At 45.6% G+C, this 21,068-nt stretch overlaps 1 pseudogene; it reads right to left on the bottom strand.

The window, feature by feature from the left end:
• Positions 1-4,537: 4,537 nt before the first annotated feature.
• On the bottom strand, positions 4,538-20,468 carry LOC136489309 (UDP-glycosyltransferase 91D2-like; annotated as a pseudogene).
• Between the last annotated feature and the right edge of the window lie 600 nt (positions 20,469-21,068).

A 21,068-nucleotide genomic window follows, 5' to 3' on the forward strand; every position in this document is an offset into this window, starting at 1 on the left:
GAGGAGGCCTCCATACGTAGGAGGGGGCCGTCTCCTCCCACGCCGCGTGACGGGGAGCCGGAGGAGGAGGTGGCAGCCGTGGACGAGTCGGACGATGAGCTAGTTCGGCAGACAGACGAGGAGGAGGGGCCGCACGAGGACAACGAGTTGGAGGCGGCAGGCACAGGTTTCGCTTCCTCCGACTCCTCTTCGAGTGTCTACTTGCGAGGTCCTGTAAGCCTCCCACGGGTTCCACATCCTCACCAACGCCCAGTGATTCGCCCTGAAGGGCAGAAGCAAGTAACTTTATATGTTATCACCACTACTTCATATGATATGATGAAAAAAAACTAATAATTTTTCTTAATCACTTGTGTAGGAACTGGGTGGTTGTGTTGGGTGGTAGCGCACGGCTAGTCAACGGCATCCTAGGTCTTCTGTGTAGGCAACACTTCCCCAGCATTGTCACGTACGCATCGAAGACGGAGCCGACCTACTCGTTTGACCACTACGCCGTCGCCACCGATGCGGAGTACCCCAACAACGCGTCATGGGTGAAGGCAGAGTTTTGGGTAAGTCTCCCTCGCACAACATTGCTCAATACGTCTCATTCATTGGACTTTTCTTGAAATACTAAATGGATACATCGCTTTTGTATGCAGACTTATTATAGATGCGAGGAGGGATTTGAGGCCAGGGCGGAGTAGGTGACTACCAAAGCCTGTAAAAAACTCGTCTCCGACATGCATCACGAGGTGCACATCTAGGCCATCGTAACCTATTATGGGTCGAAGCTTGGAGAGAGGAAAACCAAGAAAGACGCAAGAGAGATGCAGCTGACCCAGGAGCAGTACCTTGAGGTAAATGAAGAACATCAATATTGATTCATTTTGAGATTAAGTTGGTTTAATTTGATCTTCTTATATGTCCAATACTTGATGACATGTAGATGATTCCCTGGTGGTGCCAAGTGTATCCCGAGTGTTGGACGATGATGGTGGAGAGGTGGTTCACGGAGGAGTGCCTCAAGATGCACAGGGATACCCAGGACGGTCGTTTGCAGATGCAAGGTCCAGCACACCATCAAGGCAGCCGCAGCCTCACCGGATACAAACAAGCATGGGTACGCAAATTCATTTATCTATTGTGACGCTCAGTTCTGCCTGATTTCTAATCATCGTGCTGTCTTTCTCGCAGTCGGCGTCACATAGTGGTTAGGCTTGCTTGGACTTCCAGGCATGGTGTATGGCCCACAAGGGCAAGGCGACGTCCGACGTCTCCTTCAACCTAGAGGACCCGCCCGAAGCATACACAAACCCGAGCGTCCACTCCCGCATCAGTGAGTACACTGAGGTGGCGAGGTCGCTCCATGGGTCAGACCACGATCCGAGCACCTAGGACTTCGATGGAGAGGCCGTCATGAGGGCGGGGCAAGGCAAGAAGCATGGGCGGTTCTAGCTTGGCGATGGCGTCATCGACACGGCCTCTACTCTCTCTCTCTCTCCCAGATCCGAGCACGGAGCACGAGCGAGAGCTCGACCATTCGCACACGGTCGACCGCTGCACAGCACCGGATCAACGCACTCGAGGTTATTCCTGTTTTACTCGTCATACATTGATCTTTACACACCTTAATTAGCTTTGCATTACTGAAACATTGGAGTGAAAATATTGTAGGCTCGGCTGGAACAAGAAATGAGGCAACGTGAGGAGCTGGAGGCCGAGCGGGCCGAGAGGCAGACCTAGGCGCAGAGGTTGACGGACATTACGGAGTACTTACAAGGGTTTGGGCAACATGTGGGCTTCTCTCTGCCAGCTGGGCTGTTGGTTTCACCTCTGCCTCCACGTCCTACAGCTCCAGCTACTCATGTGAGTATGAAAGTTTTTTACTTACGCTTGTGCTTTGCTTGTATGGCATCTACCTTCCTAGATTAGCTATCCAAATAATCTTGTCTCACATGCAATCTTTTCTCTTTTGTGCAGTCTCCATCTGACGGTGGTTCGAATAATCCACCTCATGCACCTCCGAATGATGGAACTGGGCCTTCACCACAGTCGTAGTGGCCGAGATGAGTGTACGTTGTATTTTTTTATTTGTTGTTCACTTGGTGATGAACTTGTGATGCACTTGTGGACTTTGATGGACTCGTGGATTTATTTGGATGGACTTGAGCACTTATTATTATATATGTGATATATATTGTGATGGATATGATATGTGCGGATGGATGAGATATATATGTGATGGATGAGATATATGATTGTATGAATTTATTTGTCATGATGGAATGTAAAAAAAAATTGCCGTTTTAGGTCACTTTGCCGAGTGTTGCACTCGGCAAAGGACCCCGTTGCCGAGTGCCATGGTCATAGCACTCGGCAAAGCTAGAAAAATGGGCGCTCAGAAAACCATTTTTCCAGCTTTGCCGAGTGCCATGACCATGACACTCGGCAAAGAATTTAAAAAAAATCAAACTTTGTCGAGTGCTGGCCAGAGGGCACTCGACAAAGATTTTTTTAAAAAAAATTCAAACTTTGCCGAGTGCCTTCAAGAGGGCACTCGACAAAGAATTTTTTTTAAAAAAATTCAAACTTTGCCGAGTGCCGGCCAGAGGGCACTCGGCAAAAAAAAATTTTTAAAAAAATTCAAACTTTGCCGAGTGCCGTCAATAAGCCACTCGGCAAAGAATTTTTTTTAAAAAAATTCAAACTTTGCCGAGCGCTGGCCAGGGGGCACTCGGCAAAGAATTTTTTTTAAAAAAAAATAAAAAATCTTTGCTGAGTGCCTGCAGGGTTGGCACTCGGCAAAGCCTCCGTCAACGGAGCCGGCGCCGTGACGGTCGCTTTTCTTTGCCGAGTGCCCCCAGGGCTCTCGGCAAAGCCTTTGCCGAGTGTCCGATAAAAGACACTCGGCAAAGAGGTCTTTGCCGATCAATTTTTTACCGTGTGTTCTTTGCCGAGTGCCGCACTCGACAAAAATTTTGCCGAGTGCAATTTGACCTTACTCGACAAAGAACCTGAATCCAGTAGTGATCACCAAACGTATAAGCAAGGACACGTCAGGAACGGTCATAACCTGACGTGTATATAGATGGACTACTAAAGTACGAATTAATTAGGGGTCTACATGGTACCTCGAATAATTACCTGACGTGTAGTATATTCGAGAGATGACCCTATGGTTGCATCGTGGCCACAGCGCCCCACCCTTTCGTTAACTCTGTTCACACTCACCTCAACAAATATGCTAACGGTAGGCGATTTCCTATTATTATGATATGAATATATCTCCGAACCAAGCCCTTTTTGCCTTATATGTAGTGCCATATGTAAAACACTCGTTAACACGCACCTACACTCACATATATGAACGCATACATGTATATCCTATCCGCAAGTCTGATCAACTGTGATCTAAAAGACCAAGCTAGCATCGTAAGCCCGGCCGACGTTGCGGTCTAGGCAGGATCAAATATAGTGTTAGGGTTAGAGCCTACTAGCACTAATGTGTCACGCCTTTGCTACCATGTGTAGGGACCATGATGCCGCCCAAGAGGAGGATGGTGAATTAGGCAACTTAAAAACTAACAGCCTGTTTGGTACTGCTGGCTTATTCGTTGCTGATTCGTGAGGAAGTACTGCTGGCTGGTTTGTGTGAGAGAAAAATATTATTCCTGGCTGGAAACTCTATTCACGTGAACAGTGCCCCCGTGAGAGGGCTGGCCAGCACCAGCCAGCCAGCCGCCCCAGCCGAACGGGCTATAAATGGCCAACTAAAAACCCACTCCCTCTTTTCTAGGTACTTTGCTTTTACTATGTATTTAGACATAGTGTATCTAAACACAAAACAAAATTTATGTATTTAGAAAAGCCAAAACGTCTTATAGTTGGAATTGAAGGGATACTTATCAAAACCTATACAAGATATCTATCTAGAGTTGCACTACGTTTTTGCTAATAAGTGTTTGCAATTTCTACCGTAAAAGTGTTTTACACTCTCGGTTCTAATCCTATCAACAAACCCAGCAAGCTATACTAGGGCCTCGTTTGTTTTCGCTTGTAATACAATTCTCGGTGAAAAAAAAGGTGAGAATCCTGCCAAACGCTTTGATTATTTCTGATTCTTTTGACAACAGCTTCACATAATTGAACTAGCACAGTGAAGAATCAAAAAATCCCTGCGGTATGATGGTTATAATCGAATCGATTATAAGCGGTCACAAACAGGACCTAAGAAGTTAGATCACACCACCAATGGAATAACCCGCATGGGGGTCTCTAAGACAAGCTCTCCCAGACTGCATCCCATCGTCCTCACTATAGGTGTCCATACCACAAAACCAATTGGCTTGATCGTGCAAGATTATAAGTCCATAGGCTACTTAAACACCTTTTCTCGTAACGATACAGGCTAAGCCTCGATCGCATCCGAAATAACAACTGATGAAGACTGAAAAGAGGGGCAGGGATGGGGTTGGAACGACACCGACCAGTATACAACATCACAGGTCTATGTATCTCTCCTGGAGTTCTCATACGACAGCGAATAGGGAAGCCTTCACTTCACCTTGTAAGACGTAAGTTGTTGAATAAATCCGTTGATGTATCCCTCCTCCAGGAGTTCTCTGTCAGACACAATGGCCTGGAGCTTTTTTGCATTCCCCACAAAGACCCTCCTAGATTCTACCTCCGTCATGCCAAGCGGCACCGCGCTCGCGACGCCGTCACGACTGAACGCCGACCTGTCCTTCTCACCCCTCGGCACCTGCACTCCCACCTTCTTGCCCTCCAAAACCCGCGCGTTCGACCACTGGTCCCAAGCAATGGGCAGCGTGGCGAGCGGGCCCGAATTTTTGTATATTTTAGTCCTTTTTTTTTTTTTTTTAAGTTTCTCACAAATAGACTATTAACGGAAAGAATTCAGAATATAGACCATTAGTTCGGCGCCATCCCCTGACGGAAAGAATTCAGAATATGGACCCTTAGCTCGGCGCCATCGATGCTGGCGCCGAGCTAACCGTCTCGGCGCCAGCGTCTCTGGCGTCGAGCTGGCTCGGCGCCGTAGGCGCTGGCGCCGAGCTTAGCTCCCTGTACGAGAGTTCCTGATGGGACAATGCTGTGGCCGTGGTGTAACAAGTCCCGTCCAGGGCTCCAGCCACAGCAAGATTGATCAGAGATGCACGAGAATCTTTTTGGCACCGGGCGCAACGCCACACACGGACGACCTCTCAGAGGCGTGGGCGACGGAGTGGGCAGCGATGGGACGAGGCGGGAAGACGTGCGGGGCTCAGGCACTTGAAATGCTGAGCCATAGGTCTACGGCAGGCAGAGCAGAGCAGCAGACTATCACTAGGCCATGTTTAGTTCACCCAAAATCCAAACTTTGACACTATGCAAAAAGAAGATTTTCCGTCACATCAAACCTGTGGTATATGCATAGAGTACTAAGGCCCTGTTTGGTTCCGACCTCCTAAAACTTTAGTTCCTAAAAGTTTTAGGCAGCCTTCTAAAACCTCCTAAAAGAGTGTTTGGTTGCACCTCCTAAAACTGACTAAAAGTAGTAAATGTTGTTGAACAAAGACACTTTTACCCTTCTTTAGGAGAGAGAGAGAGGGGCAATAAATGAGGGGTAGTAGGGGTACAGGAAGGACTTTAGGAGGTTTTAGGAGGGGTGGAAACTTTTAGAAGGTTTTAGGAGGGGGTGTTTGGTTCTTTAGACATATTCTATCTAGATTTTAGCTCTTAAAGCTTTTAGGAGGGGTAACCAAACAGGGCCTAAATGTTGACGAAATCAAAAACTAATTGCACAGTTTAGTTGTACTTTGCGAGACAAACGTTTTGAGCCTAATTAGTCAACGATGGGATAATTACTACCAAACACAAACAAAATACTACAGTGCTTTACAGTAATAAACAGTGACTTCGCGGCGCCAATTCGGAACAACTAGGTCGTGTAGCAGTGGGCGAAGGGACTGCCCCTCCCTCGTCACGTCGTGTCCCTGTCACGTACTAGTACATGTACTGCACGTATGCAGCAGTGCACTAGTGCGCGCGCGGTAGGCAGGCTCAGCAGCACAGCAGTCATGCACTAGTGCTTCTAAAAAATGTGTTTGATCCTGCAGGGGTACTACTTTGTGAGCTTGCCTATCATCGACAGTTCGACACAGTGGTACTTACCAGTTACCATACAGAGCGAAACTAATGATAGATTTCCTTTTATTACCTGACCGCTGGGCTGTTTAGATCTAACTGCTACTAGATGGTTCGACAGTAATTTGAAGTTTATATAAACTTGTTGACACCGTTTTTTGCACGTGTCAAAATAATCGGAGTGGACTAATCGGCAAGGGGAAAGTTATTGAATACTTTGATAGCCAATGAAAGCCAGATGGTTGCCGATAGCTGGTGATGGTCGATGGAAAGGTTGATTTGGACTCGGGCGTTGCCGATGAGGTTGGAGGTGTTATTGTCGATGCCGATGAAGGGAGGCTTGAGGACTACTGCCGATGAAACATGGAGTATGCCGATGAAGGGAGGCTTGAAGACTACTGCCGATGAAACAGGGAATATGCCGATGAAGGAAGACTTGAAGACTACTGCCGATGAAATAGGGAGTATGCCGATGGGAAGGAGGACGGTGAGATTTCCATCGTAATTGAGGCGGACAGGGAAATAGATAGGAGTTGATTTCCTTTTCTATATTTGTTAGGGTATGATTCATGTAAGAGTCATGTGTTTCCTTAGATATGGGATTGGTGTCCTAGTTGTGTTTGGTTGTATCTCTTTAGATCAGGGTATAAATATGGAGTAAGGGGCAATGTAATACATACAACAATCAATATCAAAACCAATTTTTACTCCTATTCGCATCTACTTACTTTTCGGCGACTTCGTCAATTTGCATATTTTTTCTTTTTTACGAGTTCTCATTGATTCGGCGAGCTGCATCGTTTCAGTGCGACCTTCGGCGATTCCTGAGTTCCGCGTGAGCACCTCTTGGCCGTGACTTCCGGGCGTATCGCTGTTGTCAGGACCAAAGTGTTCGTATCTTCATCCTTGTCGATTAGCAGGTCAAATCGACTGGCACGCTTTGGATATCGATTCGGGTATTAGCCCTTTATGTTTGCAGATCCACTTTTGCATCAACACATCTTTTGGCACGCTCGGTGGGACCAATCAATCAATATGTTCAATCCCGAGATCGATTCAGGGAACATTATCGCAGTATCAGAAGAAGATCTCAAGGAAGAACAGAGGCAGGCTATGGAAAAGGCTGTAGAAGAATACAAGCAGCTTTGTTTGAGATCGTTTAGCTTGAACAAGAGTGGACAAGTCATCCAGAAGCAAGATTTGCCGTTGCCTCGGCAGGTTACCTTTGACTCCAATCCTGGTAAACTTCAAGAGATGGTTAATTCTGCAGTAAATCATGCTTTGATTAATCATTCCAACGTGCTGTCCAATACTGTTCATAATGCTGTGGTTCGAACTCTCAAAGAAGGACAAGCGGCACCACATTACGTTAGGCCTGCCTATCATCAACCAGAGCCGGCATCTGTCAAAACTCCATCGGCTCCTTCGGCCGTTGTGGGTACAGAAGTAACTTCCCCTCCAGTATTGGCAGGCTCACCTAATATTCAATCTACACTGATACAATCAGATCAGGTACTACCAGGAGGGCGAGTTCAGCTTAATACAGATCTATCGGCATCAGCTTTGTCAGGCCCTGTGTCTCAGAATAGCCAGATTCCTACTAATTGGTGGGGATATGGCATGCCTCCAGAGTCATCTGCTTTCAATCCTAGATTACCTCAAGTGTTTGATGCAGTAGGAAGAGCGCCTATACCATCGGCCGTTTCGCCGATGACTCAAGTGCCTCAATATGCCGCAACTACTTCTGTACAACTAACTCCAGGAGGTTTTCAGATGCCTATGGTTCAAACATTCAATTCAAGTCCATCGGCGAGCTTACTGTCGATGCAGCAGAAAGCCCCTGCTATGAGTCAAACTGGGGTTCAGTTCATGCCTCAAACCAGTTATAATTATCCAACAATATCAGCAAATTACCAGCCATCGGTAAGTTTTGTACCGATGAGTTCTAATAATGATTGGTCAGGACAGTTACCTGTTCAACATACAGTTCAGCAAAATCAGCAGGTTGCAGGGATTCAACAAGGTCATATGCAAGCTGGTTTCCAGAATCAAGCATCGGCAGCCCAGCCGATGAATCCTTTCCAACAGGCTAATGGACCACAAGTAATGGCAAATATGCCGATTGCTGGAGATCGTGGGCCACAAAGATATGTGGAGGGATGTCAACAGGCACCTCCTGTAGAAATTCAACCAGTTCGTCAGCAGGAGGCTGATGCTTTTTGGGCCGATAAGATAGCAGAAATTGTGAAGGATCAGTTTGGGATAAAGCCCAAGGTCAATACTTATTCTTATCGGACTCCATACCCTCCTGCATATGATTTAATTCCTCTCCCAAATCGGTACAAGGTACCGGATTTCACTAAATTCTCTAGGCAAGATGATACATCAACAATGGAACATGTCAATCGCTTCATTATTCAATGTGGAGAGGCAGCTAACAGAGATGAATTAAGAGTTCGATTATTTTCATCATCTTTGTCTGGATCAGCATTTACATGGTTCATTTCATTACCACCAAATTCTATTATTACTTGGGTTGATCTAGAAAAACAATTCCATAAGTATTTCTTTGCTGGAATCCATGAAAAGAAGCTTACCGATTTAGTAAAATTGAGACAGCGTAATGATGAATCGGTAGAGAGCTTTGTACAAAGGCTACGAGATATAAAAAATAAGTGCTACAGCCTGGTGCTGGATGATCGGCAGCTTGCCGATCTGGCTTTCCAAGGGTTATTACCACATCTTAAAGACAGATATGCTTCTCAGGAGTTTGAAAGCCTCAGTCATCTTGTGCAAAGGGTCTCTGATCAAGATACTAGGGTTTTTGAACCTAAAAAGAACTGGAGTAAAAAGGTATCATTTGTTGAAGAAGTAGGAGATTCTGACTCTGATGAAGAACCAGTTATCGGCTTAGCTGAGTGGGTTAAGAATAAAAGGCCGATATCATGTCCCTTTGGTCAAAAAGAGCCAGAAAAGTTTACCTTTGATATCACCAAGGCCGATAAAATATTTGATCTTCTGCTTCAAGAGGGCCAAATTAAGCTGTCACCTAATCATGTGATCCCATCGGCAGAAGAGTTGAAGAAGATTTTGTACTGCAAATGGCACAATACAACTTCGCACAGTACAAATGAGTGCAAGGTATTCAGGCAACAGTTACAATCGGCTATTGAATCTGGGAGAATTAAGTTTGGTACTTCCAAGGCCCAGAAGCCGATGAAAATTGATCAACACCCTTTTCCAGCAAATATGTTGGATGCCAAAGGAAAGACCAAGGTATTGACGTCAGAGGCTGCTGAGAAAAACGCGTCAGTGGACCCCCAACATCGGATAACTACCGATGATGCAAAGAGTAAGGGTTTGCTAGGAGAAAGCAGTAGTTCCAAAAATCCTCCTCGACCTGGCATTGTGATTACTCATCGAAGGCAGCAGGAGGGTTGGCGTCAACGTAATGACCGATATCGACAACAGCAAGAAATGAGACGTCAGGAAGAATGGAATTGACATAAAGATCATTGGAGATGTCCGTTTTTCATCCATTGCTGGGAAGAAGGTATTAAATTGCCAACTGTTGAAAATTGCCCTGAGTGTAATGGTTATTACGGAGTCAATCGCTCAGAAAGGAGGTTTCAACTTGGTAATCAGGGTTTGTCTATCAATGAGCCGATCAGAGGCAGAGCATCAGTGCATGATCGGCTGGGGGGCAGACTTAGTGTACATGAGAGGCTTGGTAAATGCGCTGGATATTTTCCAAGGAATCAAGAGGAGCTTGAGGAGATGGCAAACGCAAGAGTTCCCGATGAGGAAATATTCTATAGGGACCCTAATATACGTCGTGTAGAACCAACTAGGACTTGTTATCAGCCAGTTTGGAAAACCAAGTTTCCTCGATGGTGCCCAGAGGGTCTGACAAAGACGCAGAGAAGGAGGATGCAACGTGAGCGTCAGGAGGATTTATACCAAGAGGAAAATTCCTCCAATGAAAGGCCTGGTCATCAGCAGTGGTAGGTAAAACACAAAAATAAGGGTCCATCGGCAGATGTTAATATGGTATTCATGTTGCCGATGGAGTTTTTGGCACTATCTGATAATGAGGAAGAAGTTGTTCTCTCTGATCAAGTAGCTCAGTTAACACTAGATCCAATGATGGCTGTTTTTGAGAAACCTACCGATGACGAGAGACAGCATCTTAAGGCTTTATTTGTGAAGGGCAGAGTTGATGGGCAGCCTGTGTCTAAGGTACTTATTGATGGAGGGGCTGCGATTAATATTATGCCTTACGTGATGTATCGGAAACTTGGTAAGGGAGATCAAGACTTGACCAAAACCGATATGATGTTGAAAGATTTTGAAGGCAATGTGTCACCGGCTAAAGGGGCAGTGTGCGTTGAATTGACCATCGGCAGCAAAACCTTGCCAACGACGTTCTTTGTTATCAACGGCAAGGGTGCATATAATCCGCTTCTAGGGAGGGATTGGATTCATGCTAATTGTTGTGTTCCTTCTACAATGCATCAATGCCTCGTACAGTGGATTGGGGATAAGATTGAGGTCGTCCCTGGTGATTCTTCTTATATCATCGCATCGGCAGAATCAGATACTTATGAGCGAACTAAATGCATATCAGGAGAAGCTTGGGAAAAAGAGTTCCTTAGAGTTGCTGAGTATGAAATTCCACCGATCCAAGCAGTAGGTTCTGAAGAGGAGTTTTAATGGATAGGTTTGCCGATGATAGAAAATTAGGTCAAGGGTTCACATCGGCAGATGATTTAGTAGAAGTAGATATCGGTGATGGTGATAGGTCAAGGCCTACTTTTATTAGTGCTAAGTTAGATTCCAAGTGTAAACAGCGAATAACAGATTTATTAAAAGAGTATAAAGATTGTTTTGCTTGGGATTATACTGAGATGCCTGGATTAGACCGATTGATAGTTGAACATCGGTTACCTATCAAATCTGGATTTTGGCCACATCAGCAGCCAGCGCGCCGATGCAACCCTAATGTACTTCCTGACATTAAGGCCGAAATAACTAAATTAATTGAAGCAAAGTTTATTCGGCAATGTCGATACGCAGAGTGGATCTCTAATGTGGTTCCTGTTTATAAGAAAAATGGAAAACTTCGTGTCTGTATTGATTTCAGGAATCTCAACAAAGCCACACCGATGGATGGCTATCCAATGCCGATTGCTGATTTGTTGATTGATGCTGCGGCTGGACATCAAATTATCAGCTTCATGGATGGTAATGCAGGTTACAATCAAATATTCATGGCTGAGGAAGATATTCCTAAGACTGCTTTCAGATGTCCAGGTCATGTGGGATTGTTCGAGTGGATAGTCATGACGTTTGGTTTGAAAAATGCCAGTGCTACTTATCAAAGGGCTATGAACTTTATTTTTCATGAGTACATCGGCACATTAGTGGAGATCTACATTGATGATGTAGTGATTAAGTCTGGAGATATCACAGCACATTTAGCCGATCTGCGAAAGATACTGGAGTGCACAAGGAAGCATGGATTGAAGATGAATCCTAATAAATGTGCATTCGGTGTATCGGCAGGACAATTCTTGGGTTTTATGGTGCATCAGCGGGGCATTGAAATCAGTAGGAAGTCTATTGATGCAATTAACAAGGTGATTGCTCCTGCCAATAAGACTGAATTGCAATCTTTGATCGGTAAGATTAATTTCATTAGAAGATTCATATCTAATCTGTCGGGTAAGATCAAGGCTTTCAGCGCACTACTTAAATTGAAAGCTGATCAAGAATTTGTATGGGGAGTTGAACAGCAATTAGCCCTTGATGAAATTAAGAAATATTTATCAAATCCTCCAGTGCTAGTTCCACCTCAACATGGGAAGCTTTTCAGGTTATATTTGTCAGCTAATGATACAGTTATCGGTTCAGCTCTTATTCAAGAATTTGAAGGGAAAGAACATGTTATTTATTATTTGAGCAGAAGATTAGTGGATGCTGAGATGAGGTATTCGGCCATCGAAAAATTGTGTCTGTGTTTATACTTTTCTTGTGTCAAATTAAGGCATTATTTGTTATCTGCCGAATGTACGATCATATGCAAAGACGATGTGGTCAAGTATATGCTGTCGATGCCGATATTAAGTGGTAGAATCGGCAAATGGATTTTAGCATTATCAGAATTTGAACTACGCTACAAATCAACTAAGGCAGTTAAAGGACAAGTGATGGCTGATTTTGTCACTCAGCATTGTAATACGGTGGACTCTCTGGGGATTGCTCCCTGGACACTTTTCTTCGATGGGTCCACATGTGGTGAAGGAGCAGGTATCGGCATTGTGTTAATTTCACCTCAAGGAAGGAAGTATGAGTTTTCATTGCCAATTGTTGCTACAGCGACAAACAATCAAGCTGAATACCAAGCCTTGATAAAAGGGTTAGAATTGCTAAAGGAGATACGTGCCGATGTTGTTGAAATCTTTGGTGATTCTATGCTAGTTATAAATCAATTGGCTGGAATTTATGAATGCCGAAGTGAAGCTTTGATTTCGTATTATGAAAGATGTTTGCAATTATTGAAAGGATTTAGAGATTTTCGTCTTGAACATATCTCTCGATTGCATAATGAGGAAGCTAATCGACTAGCTCAGCATGCTTCAGGGTATCAGCCTATTCAGGAAGTGCTAACATCGGCAGTTGATACCGATGACTGGAGGAAAGAGATTGTCGATTATTTAAAGGATCCATATAGAAAGGTTGAGAGACGTATAAGGTTCCAAGCTACCAAATATGTGCTCCTCGATGATGAATTATATTATCGAACTATAGATGGAGTTTTACTCAGATGTGTTAGCAATGATGAATCGAAAAGCTTGATGGGTGAAATTCATGAAGGAGTATGTGGGGCACATCAATCGGTTTTCAAGATGAAATGGATGATCAGAAGGAATGGGTACTATTGGCCGACTATTCTTGAAGATTGTTTTAAATATTTTAAGGGGTGCCAGGGGTGTCAAAAGTTTGGTAATATTCAAAGGGTGCCTGCATCGGCTATGAATCCTATAATCAAACCATGACCGTTCCGGGGATGGGCTATTGATCTCATTGGTCAGATTTATCCGCCATCGAGTAAAGGACATAAATTTATTCTGGTTGCTACCGATTATTTCACAAAGTGGGTTGAGGCAATTCCTTTAAAAAAAGGTGACATCGGTCAATATGATTGATTTTGTGAAAGAGCATATTGTTTACCGATTTGGTATTCCTCAGACTATCACTACCGATCAGGGCACTATGTTTACATCAGGAGAATTTGATGAGTTTGCTGTAGGTATGGGAATTAAAATTTTAAATTCTTCTCCATATTATGCTCAAGCTAATGGTCAAGCTGAGGCTTCTAACAAAGGGATCATCAAACTCATTAAGCGCAAAATTGAAGAAAATCCTAGGAGGTGGCATACAGTATTAAATGAAGCCTTGTGGTCATATCGGATGTCATGTCATGGTGCAACCAAAGTAACGCCTTATCAGTTAGTATATGGACACGATGCAGTATTGCCTTGGGAAATTAAGGTTGGCTCTAGACGAATACGTTCTCAAAATCAGCTGACAGCCGATGATTATAATACTCTTATGAAGGATGAGTTGGAAGATATGGCGGGTCATCGGTTAAGGGCTTTAGTTAGTATCGAAGAAAATAAGAAAAGAGTAGCTAGATGGTATGACAAGAAGGTGAAAGTAAAAGAGTTTGCCGATGGAGATTTGGTCTGGAAATTGATTTTACCGATTGGGACTAAAAGTTCAAAGTTTGGAAAGTGGTCTCCTAATTGGGAAGGTCCATATCGGATAAATCAGTCTGTTCCTGGTAATGCATATATTTTAGAAACCCTCGAAGGGGTTGTGTTTCCCAGAGCGTTAAATGGAAAATATTTAAAGAAATATTACCCTAGTATCTGGATAGATGCATGAAAGTATAAGTGCCGATAACAGTTTATCGGCTAGAATTATGCAAGGATGTCAATGTCTCATAAAGTGCCGATACAATAAATAAGATTACACGTTCAACAAGGATTGGATAGCTAATATCGCACACAGGCGAATCTGGTCGGCTTCCTCCATTTCTTTGATATCGTCATCGGCAGCACCCTCCACAGGCTTGAGTTTTTTCTTCATGGCTAAAGCTTTGCGAGCTTGGATATCTCTTTCTTGCTGAAGGGCTTTGACGGCATTGGGTAGCTGGCTTTCTTCTTGTTGAGCATGAGTTAAGGCTGCATCGATTTCTTTCAATTCAGCCAATAGAGCTATCTTCCTTGCTGATAGATCCAAGATTTTCTGCTTAAGTGCAGCACCCGAAGTCTGCAAGTTGACGATGCCCTTGTGCTTCTCATCAGCGATTTGTTTCAGTTGTAGCATCTCTTCTTTGAGTTGAGCTTGAGCTGCTCTATCGGCAATGCGCTGAGCAGCCCGTTGATATTGCAGTTGGCGGCTTTCTAAGTGAGCTGCTGGGAAGAGTACTTCTTCAACATCGGCAGGGACCTGGCCACGAATTGTTTTGAAAATTGCCTTTGCGGGGTCCGAGTCATCTACCAGTTGGGCGGTTCCTTGCTGTAGCAAGTTCAGGAGGGTTTCCAACTTGGATTTGGTCTCTGCCGATATTGTTCCCAGCGCAAGGGAAGAACTTGTCTCCTCTCCATCGTCGTCAGAAATGTCAATGGCAAAGGAAAATAGGCTGTTCGGGGAATCTTGTTCCTGAGAGAGAGAAAAGGAGATCAGTTAGGGATAAGTATGAGTATTGTAAAATCAGCTAGGTTGATCGGTTTACCTATTTCAAGGCAATTTCCTGTGCTTGACTGGAGGAAGCAACCTGGAGTATGTCGTGTGGGAGATCGGCTGAGCTTGCCGATGGGATATCCTCTGTGACTTCATCGGTGGTGGGTTCTTGAGGTATGATGACCGATGACATTGGGGTAGATGTAGGGATCGGCATAGACCTTTGTCGTTTTGGCTGTGCTTCAGTATCTGTTAAAGCTTTGCGCTTTGCTTGGGCATCGGCAACGATTGGCTGGGGGGCATCGACACTTGTTGGTTGTGAAGCTTGGACATCTGGTATGTTTGCCGATGTACCCAATTGTTGCTGCAAAACAAGTGTAAGATATGATATTTAACAGATAAAATGTAAAGTCAAGAAGCTACCTCTGAAGGTTTATCGAAAGAAGTGGTGCTTGGTATCGGCGGAATTGCCGATGATGATCCAGTAGCAACTCTTGCCCCCTGATGATTAAGGTTAATACAGTTTGTGATCGGCATAAGTGAAAATAATCAAGGTTGTTACCTTAAATGCTTTGACCAAGGTTGTAGCAGCGGCCGATGGAGTAGCCCTGGATGTAGCCAATTTGGACTTAGAAGTGATGGTCTTGGTACGAATCTTCTGGTGGGTCAAAGCGGCTAAGGTGGGAGCATTGTAGCCGATCGGCGATGTTGGGGAAACAGGCCGGAGATTGAAGGGTTTCCCACTTTTGCTCACCGATGGTGCTGGGTTGTTAACCTGTTACAAGAGAATCAGTTACTGACATATGAAGGGAAAAGCAGAAGGGAGTTAAAGGAAACTTACCGCGTCGTCAGGGATGACATATTCAGGGTCGATCATGTGCCGATATGTGTGAACAGAAGTTGCGAACAGTTGTTCTTTCCACTCTCGCCACCATTGCTTATATGACTCGGTGATGAAAGATATTGGTGTCCAGGTGGATATATCAACATCTGTAGTATCGGCATCGGGGGAGAGTTGTACTACCTTGTTCCAGTCTGTTCCGCAGGTGATTGTTTCCCTGGGTTTGATCACATCGGCAAAGCAGAGTTTGATTGGCAGTTGCCCAAAAGCCAATTGGCGGGATACTGCCGATGGGTTGTAAAATTCATATGTAATGTTGGTGTTTTTCCCGCTGCCGAATGTGTTTACTGGAATTGCCCTGGGAGTGATGATAGCCATCATGAGCTCATTATCTTGATTCAGAGTGTCATCGGCAAAGTTGAAAAGAAGGGGGAATCTGTTTTCTTCGTCGATATAAGGCACCCAGGCCCTATGATCACGAGAGAGACCATTGTAGAAGCTTTGAAAGAATCTGCCGATTTGGTCTTCGTTGGCTTCTGTTCCAGGAAGGACAATTATGGCTTCACCAAAATTGAGGGGTGAGCGTGTTGCCGATTCATCATCCCCGAGCACATAGTCTTCAGCAATTTCTCGTGGGAATTGTTGAGCAAAAAAGTCCCATTGCAAACGTTTGTGCATATGGGCATTCAGCCACATGTTGATAAACCACCACGGGCCTCCCAGGTTGCCGATAGGTTCGCCAAGCAAAAGTTTCTGAGACACTTGATGAAGAAGATGATAAGTGGAGCTCAGAAGGTATCGGCCAAGAGGAAACCTTACGCCATTAGCCAAAAGTTTAGCTGCAGGGAGGAAGGCGTTGGTTGGTCCTACTGATCGACCACAGAAGATAAATTTTTCTAACCACATATTCAGGAATGTGGCATGTTCCCTCTGGCTAAGTGTCCCGGTTTTCTGGTATTCTTGAATATATCCTGTCCAACCGCCGATGTTGCGGGTATTCACCCTATATTCAGACTTTCTACCATAGATGGAGCCTTCATCGGCAGTTGAGATGTCCAAGCCAGTAAGCATGTGGACATCGGTAAGGGTAGGAGTAGCTGGGCCATGTCCAAACATAAAAGTATTGGTCGTGTCTGACCAGAAATAAGCAGCTGCAATTATCATAGATTCATTTTTCTGCATATCGGCAATAGAGAGCCTGATGCATTGGTCTAACCTTCGTTCTGCCCAGTATACTTGCATCGATCTATTAACCCTCAAGTACCAATCTTTCCACCCTTTGGTGGTTTTGGGCCAAGATCGGAATGTGTCTTTCCACAAATTCAGAGAGAAATTTTGGGCTCTAAAGGGGATTCTGTTAACCTCTGCATTGATCAGATCGGTTGGATCTGGGTTGCCCATTGGTCCAAGGCATTGGACGTGCGGCTGATCGGTTGGGATAACTAATTTGTTGCGCAGTTCCTAGGGTTATGGAATTCAGAAGACAGAAGAAAGGAAAAATCACCAACTGAATGAATTTGCAAAAAGATCAAAGTAAAAGGTAATGGAAGTGGAGCGAACCGCGGGGACATCGAAGTTGATGGCCATTGTCTTGAGGAAGGTGGAGGTACGAGCTGGAAACTTGAAGTTAGCGCCGGAGAAGGGTTCTTGTTGGTTGAGGTCGCGCGGTTGTTCGTCGGAGTCGCCGCCGGAGAGAGAGAATGCCAAGGATTGGAGGCTGAAGGTAGAAAATGAGGGTTCCGGAGAAATCTATTTATAAGCCGCCCAGAATAAGGGTATTTTGGACTTATCTCTATGTCGCGCGCATATAGGTCAAGGCGGTTCAGAGGGATATGGTAACTATTCGCGCGATAATCAGGGGATTGTACAGATGAGTTGATGACAAGTAATCATGACTTGGAGGGGATATTGGTACATGATATTTTAATTCTGAAAATGGCAGCATTATCATGTTAAGATCTTGCCGATGGGTTATTGTTTCGGTATCTTAACCATAATCAAGGCAAGAGTGATTGGCGATTATGCGATATTTACTGAAGTGCGTGAGTCAAGATTAGATTTGATTGGATTTGATAACAAGTCAAGTTTTGGCTTGGAGAATGAGTTACGGTAATCGGGCAAAGGCAAGCGTTATCTGGAGTAAATTTCGGAACATTAATGGTTTTATATTCCGAAATTGGGGGGCATGTGTTGACACCGTTTTTTGCACGTGTCAAAATAATCGGAGTGGACTAATCGGCAAGGGGAAAGTTATTAAATACTTTGATAGCCAATGAAAGCCAGATGGTTGCCGATAGCTGGTGATGGTCGATGGAAAGGTTGATTTGGACTCGGGCGTTGCCGATGAGGTTGGAGGTGTTATTGTCGATGCCGATGAAGGGAGGCTTGAGGACTACTGCCGATGAAACATGGAGTATGCCGATGAAGGGAGGCTTGAAGACTACTGCCGATGAAACAGGGAATATGCCGATGAAGGAAGACTTGAAGACTACTGCCGATGAAATAGGGAGTATGCCGATGGGAAGGAGGACGGTGAGATTTCCATCGTAATTGAGGCGGACAGGGAAATAGATAGGAGTTGATTTCCTTTTCTATATTTGTTAGGGTATGATTCATGTAAGAGTCATGTGTTTCCTTAGATATGGGATTGGTGTCCTAGTTGTGTTTGGTTGTATCTCTTTAGATCAGGGTATAAATATGGAGTAAGGGGCAATGTAATACATACAACAATCAATATCAAAACCAATTTTTACTCCTATTCGCATCTACTTACTTTTCGGCGACTTCGTCAATTTGCATATTTTTCCTTTTTTACGAGTTCTCATTGATTCGGCGAGCTGCATCGTTTCAGTGCGACCTTCGGCGATTCCTGAGTTCCGCGTGAGCACCTCTTGGCCGTGACTTCCGGGCGTATCGCTGTTGTCAGGACCAAAGTGTTCGTATCTTCATCCTTGTCGATTAGCAGGTCAAATCGACTGGCACGCTTTGGATATCGATTCGGGTATTAGCCCTTTGTGTTTGCAGATCCACTTTTGCATCAACAAAACTATTAGTACCCCTAATGCTAGGCAATAGATAATAACAGCTAATTTCTACCAAGTACTGCATGCATGCCCTCTCTTTTACTGGACCGTACCGTACTCCCCTGTAGTATCACTGTATGTACTTGTACTCCTAATGTCAGTACTACGTGCGTGTCACCATCTCCATCTCCATCTCCATCTCCCGCCGTACGTGCGCACGTCGAGTACGTACAGAGCAGCCTGGGAGTGGGAGCGAGGCAGCATCCATCACCCATTCACCCATGACTTGGACGGCGTAGCTACTCGGCCATTCCTTTTGACACCTTATCCGATGCTTACCTCTGCTCACTTCCATTCGAAAAAAAGAGGCCTTAATTATAGGTTTGGCTAAAGTCAAATTTATGGAAAAAATTATCGATATTTATGATAGTTTGACTCTTTGACTAAAGCTCTCTGATGTACCAACTCCTCTAATTGTTTCATAATTTATTTTATAAAGAAAGAAAGACACTATATATATATAGGACAGTTTATCATTGTCAACTAGTACTTTTTTTATAAAGGCTATACAAATCATTTTGATACATCTTTAATTTGGGCTACAAGTCCGATATCGCCTTTACTTGTGGGGCGGAGGAAGGAGGCACGTGGTTGTATATAGTGTAAGCTCTGAAACATTGGACCCATCATATGGAGGCATAAGAACCGGAGGAGAAATGAAAGAAAAAAGAACAAATACTCCGTGAAGGAAGGAAGGAAAGCACGCAGGTCGTGTGGGTCATCAGTCCTCTGATCTGTGTGCCCCAACTTTTGACGCGAGGAACATATAGTCACATGCATGCATGCATGCGGCGAGACCATCGTCCACCCAGACACGGACGCACGTACGAGAACCAGAGGCACAGCACGCACTGGGCGCAAAGTACAGTGGAAGCAGAGGGTTGGGTGCAGAGGCAGTCCTCCATGTTTGACGACACATCTCTTCCGCTTTCCTAGTTTCACATCTCGCACAGGGAGAGCTCGGCGCCAGAGACGCCGACGCCCAAACGGTTAGCTCGGCACCAGCACAGATAGCGCCGAGCTAATAGTCTATTTTCTAAATTTTTTCCGTCAATGATTTGTATGTAACAAACTTTAAAAAAAAAGATAAAATATAAAAAATTCGCGGGCACGCAAAGAGGGGCCCTTCGACGGTGGAGCCCCAGCCACAGTGCGTCAGGAACGCGCCGACGGGCGACGGCGCCATGCGCCAGTGTGCTGATCTGCGGAACCCACCCGAAGGTGACGAGCCCACGGCCGTGCGCGTGCTCTCAAAAACCAGGAGGGAGGACGTCTTCTTCGCCGGAGATGCCGCCGCCGCCACGGGGCTTCCTCAGAGCCCAGAGGAACCGCGTCCCGGCGAGCTCCAGGCCGAGGGCCAGCTCGTGCACCTGCTCCACGCGCAGCGGCACCTCGTTTCCCAGTGCGATGTACACCACCGAGTTCGCCGGCTGCGCGTCCAGCTAGTGTAGTAGGGTAACGTCGTCGTCATCGATCTCTCCGTTCACGACGCGGCGCGGGCGGGCTTTGTCGGTCGGTGGCGGCATCAGACCTAACGGGACAACCGGCTTGTCGCTGAGGGTCTCCACGAACGGGACTAGTTCGGGCTCCCACTCTTGGCAGCTACTCACGGCTGCGAGCGTGCACAGCTCTAGTGTCATGAAGCGACGCTGGTCGACGGACATCGGTGGAATTTCTGTTGTCACGGTCCAATGTCACATCGCTGACGCGCACGGCGGCCGTGCCACTGGTCGTTGGTGCACGGCGGCTACAACGTTATCCTCAGCATCAGTAGCCTTGCTGGCGTGCTCCCGCCGCCGACGGTCGTCACGGTCCAATGCAGCCACGCTATATGCAGAGGAAAGCTGAAACATCACACCAGGCACCTGCTAGTGCAAAGATGAGATATACAGCTCTGAGATATATGTGATACATTCACGGGAATCAAGCAGGAATAGCTAACTAGACGACGGACCATGAGCAATTTAGCTTCTCTTCCTATCGCCCTGCTCTCTCTTCCAGACCCATCTCCAACACTTGTCCTCCCGCACGTCGTGCCATTTTCGCCATGGGCAAGGCCGCGCTGTGCCGCCGCCGGGCGACACGAGGCCGCGGCGGGGGGCAGCGTCGCCTCTAGGCGTCGGGAGGGCGCCGTGGTGGACGTGGCGTGGAGCCGGGTGGGGTCGCTGTCGCTGTCGGCGTTGTGTTAACCTGTACGCGAGGCTGGGGCGTGGATGCCGCGTCTGCCCATGGATAGGCAAGGCACGGCCTACGCAGCGCGCGGA

Source organism: Miscanthus floridulus, chromosome 10, assembly GCF_019320115.1.
Source record: "Miscanthus floridulus cultivar M001 chromosome 10, ASM1932011v1, whole genome shotgun sequence".
NCBI lineage: Eukaryota > Viridiplantae > Streptophyta > Magnoliopsida > Poales > Poaceae > Miscanthus > Miscanthus floridulus.